At 44.9% G+C, this 6,001-nt stretch overlaps 1 long non-coding RNA gene across 2 annotated transcripts in view; it reads right to left on the reverse strand.

Moving 5' to 3' along the window:
• Window positions 1-1,451: 1,451 nt before the first annotated feature.
• The window catches only part of LOC311439515, a 42,170-nt gene continuing 37,620 nt past the window's right edge, over window positions 1,452-6,001 (reverse strand). For both annotated transcript variants that reach the window (XR_014694774.1, XR_014694775.1), the window contains exon 3: window positions 1,452-2,673. This is a non-coding gene — a long non-coding RNA (uncharacterized lncRNA). The remainder of the gene's footprint in view (window positions 2,674-6,001) is intronic.

Genomic DNA, 6,001 nt, shown 5'->3' on the forward strand with positions numbered 1-6,001 from the left:
CTCTCAATGAGCCCCGCCAGCCCCTGGCCCAGGATTCGTTTTCCCCTTAGAGATAGGGACCCATCTGCAGCCATCAGGCCAGGTGCCAAGTAAAGCGCCCCATGGTCAAAAAACTCAAAATTTCTGTGCTGGCACCAGCCTCTGAGCCATGTGTTTATCAGGTGGGCTTTCCGTGTCCTCTGTTTACCCCTCCCTGCCACCGCAGGGATAGTTGAAAACACCACCTGCACTCCTGCTCCATCCACTAATCATTCCAACCCCCTAAAGTCTCTTTTGATAGCCTTGAGGCTTCTCTCTTCAACGTTGTCACTGCCAGCCTGGACTATCAAAAGAGGATAATAGTCAGAGGGGTGAACCAGGCTGGGAAGCCTCCTGGCAAGGTCCCTGACCCTGGCCCCAGGGAGGCAGCAGACTTCCCTACGGATAGGGTCAGGCCGACAAATAGGGCCCTCTGTTCCCCTGAGAAGAGAGTCTCCCACAACAATAACCCTTCTTTCTTTTTTGGTGGAGGCAGTCCTGAGGCGTGGAGTTGACTTCCTCGCCCTAGGCATCCACCTGGGTAGGCTTCCTACCTCATCCTCACCTACGGGTCTCTCAAGCTCCAGGGCCTCAAACCTGTTGCATAAGGGCACCTGGAAAGGCGGGGCCAGTGGGGGAGGGCATTGCCTGCGATGCCGAGCAGGGACCTGTCTCCATTCCTCCTCAACTCCTAGGTCCCCTCCCTCTGCCCGACAGCGACAGGGCAGGGGGTCCACCCCCATTTGGGGTGTCTCACCCCAGTGCCTGTCCTTCAGGCCATACAGGGAGTTGCTCCACCAGTCTATCTCCTGCTCACACTCCCTGATATCCCTCAACCTCTCCACCTCCTCCTTGAGCTCTGCCACCATGCGGATCAGGTCATCCACCTGCTCGCACCTCATGCACACAGTTTCTCTGCCTCCCGCTGATGGCATCAACAGGCTCAGACACTCCCCGCATCCAGTGACCTGAACTGCTGCATTTTTGGATGGGCAGTTGGTCTGGGTGTGTACTGTCTTCCTGGAAAGAGCACCGTGCCTGGTGGAGACCATTGCAGCCTAGCTAACGGGAGGCCGCCGTTAGAGGAGGTGTTCGTATGGGTGGGGGGGAGCGCTCTGCCCTGTCTGCTCGCCCTGCCTGTGCCATCTGCCGCACCATGCCCTGTTTGCCCGCCCTGGTCACCGCGCTCCCTAGGGGCAGCTTATGAACGGCCGGGGAGGGGGCGCTGCTGGCTCCGCCTGTACCTTATCAGCCTCCCTCACGAGGGCTGCCGGGTCCTGGTGGCTCCCTCAAGTAGGCTCGACGCTGGAAAAATTAGCCCTGCCTGTCCGATCCCTGCTTCGCTGCAGAACGCATCTGCCCCACAGCCGATTGCCTCGGCTCCACACAGAGCTCCCAGCCAAAGAGAAAGTGATTTAAAGATCAAAGCCGAATTTCCTTAAGTGGTATATTCTTTATTGCAGCGCTGGATGCACGGGGGATCCTTCCGTCTATCGTGCATGTTCGAAGTGACAAACTATCTCGTATTTATACAGCGAAACAATGAATATTCAATTAGCACCTATACATATTCATTACATAACCCCGCCTACCCTCACTTCGTATGCTAATTAGCTTATCAGTCCTTGCGCTTGCGCAAAGCCTTCCAAGAATTGTGGGCCAGGGTCTCCAGGATGTGGGCAGTGGTCTCTGGGAGGAAGGCTGTAGGTCTTCCTCGTAATGCACTTTCTTAATCAGTTGTTTTCCAGGCTGTAAAAATGCTGAGTTGTCTTTCGGTTTAACTGGGGGTCGGCGGATAACAGGATGTCTCAGTTAACAGGACAGAACAGACAGTTGACTCAAGTTATCTCAAGTCTCAGCCTGACTGAGTGTTAACGGATAATGGGGTGTTTTCAAATAACAAAATGCTTAAACGTAACAGAAGGTCTATGGATAACAAGATGTTGTTTACTTTGTCCTTGCTAACTTTTAATCACAAGTTCTATTCTATCCTAAAGTAAGTTTATACAATATCAATCCACAAGCTTTATTCTATCCTAAAGTGAGTTTATACTATATCAAAAGAAACTGTTCCCTTTCACTGTTTGTGAAAGAAATCCTGTGCTCATCTGCCTTTAATTAAGCTTTGCCCATGGATTATCTTTCCTTTGTTCTGCTAGGCAGTTTTCTCAGTTTCATGGTAGGACCCCAGAGTCCCCAGCCTTTGTGCTGTTTATGTCTGTGTTTTATAAAAAGCTATGAACAAGAGTTGATTACCAGTACCAATAGGTGCAGTTGCTAGTCAGGGCTTTAAAGCTGGGAAGGATGTTCTCACCATACCTCAATGTGACAGAATTCAGAGAGAGGAGTTCTGGCAGGTTTTATTTTCTCCAGAACTGACTCTGCATGGCAATTCAGATCTGGGCCATAAGCCAAATGGACTTCTGCTGTGTTTCACACACAAGACTGTAGGGGAAGTGTTTGAAAAATTTAAGATGAGCAAAGAAGCTTTAGAAAGTACCAGAGGTCATTAACTGATACGTTTTCTCCATTACGCTTTGCAGGGATAGAAGAGATGTAAGTTTTTGGTCAAGAGAAAACGGGAAAGACAGAGGGCAAAGTTCCTTCCAGATCCATAAGTCTGTAAGTCTGATGACTGAAGTGAAATAGCCTTACCTATAACGAGAAACAATTATTGCTCAGTAAATTATTTTTTAATTGTTCACTCTGGCTTAATACTGCATATAAAACAGATGAAAATCCGAAAGAAAACATTTTGTGAATTATTTAGTATGTATCTTTGCCTTACTTCCCAAACATTATGTACAGAGAATGAGATTTCTCATGCTTCACACCTTGTGCAGCTCTACAACATGATTCCTCTTCTTCCAAGGAAGCTGAGGCATCACACACGAAATAGGTCACCTGAATTGCTTCTAGCAATTAGCTACAACACAGGATCACAAAGCTGTAACCGTATGAGGACATTTCCATTGAACCTGAATCTTAGCGTTAGGGTATAATTTTCAAAAATGATTTCACCCAGCTTGCTACTGCTTAACATTCTCAAAAGCAGTCCCCGGAGGCTAAGGAAGGACACCAAATCAACAGCCCACTTTGGACTAACATCCACTTCTTTCTGGTGGAAACTTCCTTTCCTTTCTACTGCATATTTTGTCATAATACATTCTCAGCAGCTAATGAACTAATCAAATTGATTTGTCTGGAAGGGCATGTACAACACAGCTAAATCTAATGAAGCAAGAAGACAGTTTCTATAATGTCTGGTTTACTTTTAAAAGCACCAAATTTACTTTATGACTTGATTACTCTGCCAAACATATTATGGGCTCCTCTAGGATGCCGTCCAAAGAGATGGATGTTTCCAGGCTAACTGCGAATGAAACATTTTCAGTGCATTGATTTGTCATAAAGAGGGAATAGGAAGGAAGAAAAATGTAATCTGTGACCCAGTGAAAAGGAAAATGCAATGTACAAGCTGTGTGATGTACATATGATGTAATGTACAATGTTACAAGTATGTAAACAGACTGAATGTTGTCATTGCCCAAAACTGAGATATAAAGGAGAAAACTAAGAGGATCTGAGCAAAAAAATTAGAACACAGAGTCAAAGAACAGCTATGATCTAGTATTTATGCCTGTCCCTGAAGATTTTATGTATTGAACACTGTTATATTAGTTTGGTAAGAGCAGGATATAGCTGTATACAACTTTTTTAAATGTGAAGTTCACGAAAATGGGAGATCTTGCATTCCTTCCTTTCTCTCCACTTCAATCATTAAATGTATTTTCTGCTGTACTCCCTGGGTATGCCTTAGTGGAAGACAGTACAAGTTCTTGCCAATTTCATACTGTGACTTTCTGTCATCTCCTACCTTTATAGTAGTAAAATGCAAGATTATATTCCAGAAAGGTCCTGTCCATTAAGATGTCAAACATCATAATTTGCAGCCTTATACCTACAGTATGCTATATGCTTGCTGTAGCAGCCAATCCACATATTTAAGAAAACACAGTGATGGATTCTGACTTCATGACAACTTCTTTTGAAGTTCACAGCATTAACACCACATCCAACTCTGGTATTTATGTGTATGATGCTAGATGTGGATAAGAGCTGGGAGCTGGGCTTGTTCAGCCTGGAGAAGAGGAGGCTCAGGGGTGACCTTATCGCTCTTTTTAGGTACCTCAAGGGAGGCTGTAGCGAGGTGGGGGTTGGCCTGTTCTCCCACGTGCCTGGTGACAGGACGAGGGGGAATGGGCTTAAGTTGAGGCAGGGGAGTTTTAGGTTAGATGTTAGGAAGAACTTCTTCACTGAAAGGGTTGTGAGGCACTGGAACAGGCTGCCCAGGGAAGTGGTGGAGTCACCATCCCTGGAAGTCTTCAAAAGACGTTTAGATGTAGAGCTTAGGGATATGGTTTAGTGGAGGGCTGTTAGCGTTAGGTTGGAGGTTGGACTCGATGACCTTGAGGTCTCTTCCAACCTAGAAAATTCTGTGATTCTGTGAAGAGGGAAAGAGCATACCGTAGAAAACGACTACAGAATCTCAGTCAACAAAGATAAAAACTGTCAGGCAATTAGCCATCTCTGAGTGCAGCTCTGCCTCAAGCCACAGCTAGTTTAAACCAAGTTTGGGTGTGCCTACCTAACTCTGCAGGGCAGGGATTATTCGATGAAATCTCTCTGCCTGCCTCTCACAACTGGTCTGCTAATAATTATTTTTAAAGTCTCACGGTTTGACAGCCTGTAGAACCTAAAAAGTCTCTCATCTCGTTGCTGCTCAGTGGCCCGGTGATACAAGATAAATGCTACCTTACTTAAATGACTGGCAATGAAACTGAATCTGCGGCACTATAGGTGAGCGCCTTTGATATGGAGGCACAGGTCACATACATCCATGGTACTGACACGCCTCCTGTTCATACAAAGAAATGCAAACTCTTTTCCCTCAGTTTAAGGTCAGGTAGTGCAGGTATGAATTTAAGGAAGGGTACATGAGAAGGGGAGTCTGTGCAGAGTGGAGGGAACACAGTTCTCCCTGCTAGAATCACAAACTTCTCACAAAGGCTTTCCAGAAACAGTTCACACTGTCTGTTTTTATTACCAACTGCAATGAAGCTCATACCTTGCAGTAGGGTCATTCTGATGTCGGCTGGAAGGCCTGAACCCTGTCACACTCATACTCAGGCTGCAGTATGTGCTAGAACAGCTTTTCCACACTCTGTACCAAATACTTCATTGCAATTAAACTGCAGTTTACCATTATAATGGGCCTTCAGCTGGGAATAGAGTAACTCATAACTCTGTACAGTGCAACCAATGTTAAGGCAGATGTGGGTGAATGAGAATCTGCTCATGTATGACCCAACAAAACACAACCAAAAAAGAAAGCAGACAACTCTTGAAACAAATGTTTTTTTGCTGTTCTCTGCGCCTAAGGCATTTGCGTGTTTTTTTTTTTTTTTTTTTTTTTAAAGCTAAAGAGCAGAAAAGGATGATGTCAGTGGGTTTTATCCCTGTTTTCTCTTGCTTATTTTTAGAAGTGGACCAACAAATAACCATGACCTAAATTCTACAAGACAGAAGCGCGCACAAGCACTTTGTTAAATATCAGAATCTATTTGAGTTCAGACAATTTCAGCAGAACTGTACACATACATTTTCTTTAATCACTGAGTACAAAAAACTAATTCACCAATACAGTGACAATGAGCAGTAAAGTCTAACATTTTAGAGAGATAGCAAGGTCAACCTTTTACCTTCTTTGTCTTCATACATAGCATTACGCTTCAGACATAACTTTGTCAAAGACAACAAAATACCAAACAAACAAACACAAAAAAAAACAACAATACTTTTAAGTGAGCATCAGTTTTATACTGTCATTAAAGTGAAGCCTGAATCTGGATGTAACGAGCACCAAACTGGGCATGTGCAGACGCTGCAGGCTCCTGTATTTAAATGGAAGCTGCTGCTGTTG

This window comes from Aythya ferina, assembly GCF_964211825.1.
Source record: "Aythya ferina genome assembly, chromosome: 7".
Lineage (NCBI taxonomy): Eukaryota > Metazoa > Chordata > Aves > Anseriformes > Anatidae > Aythya > Aythya ferina.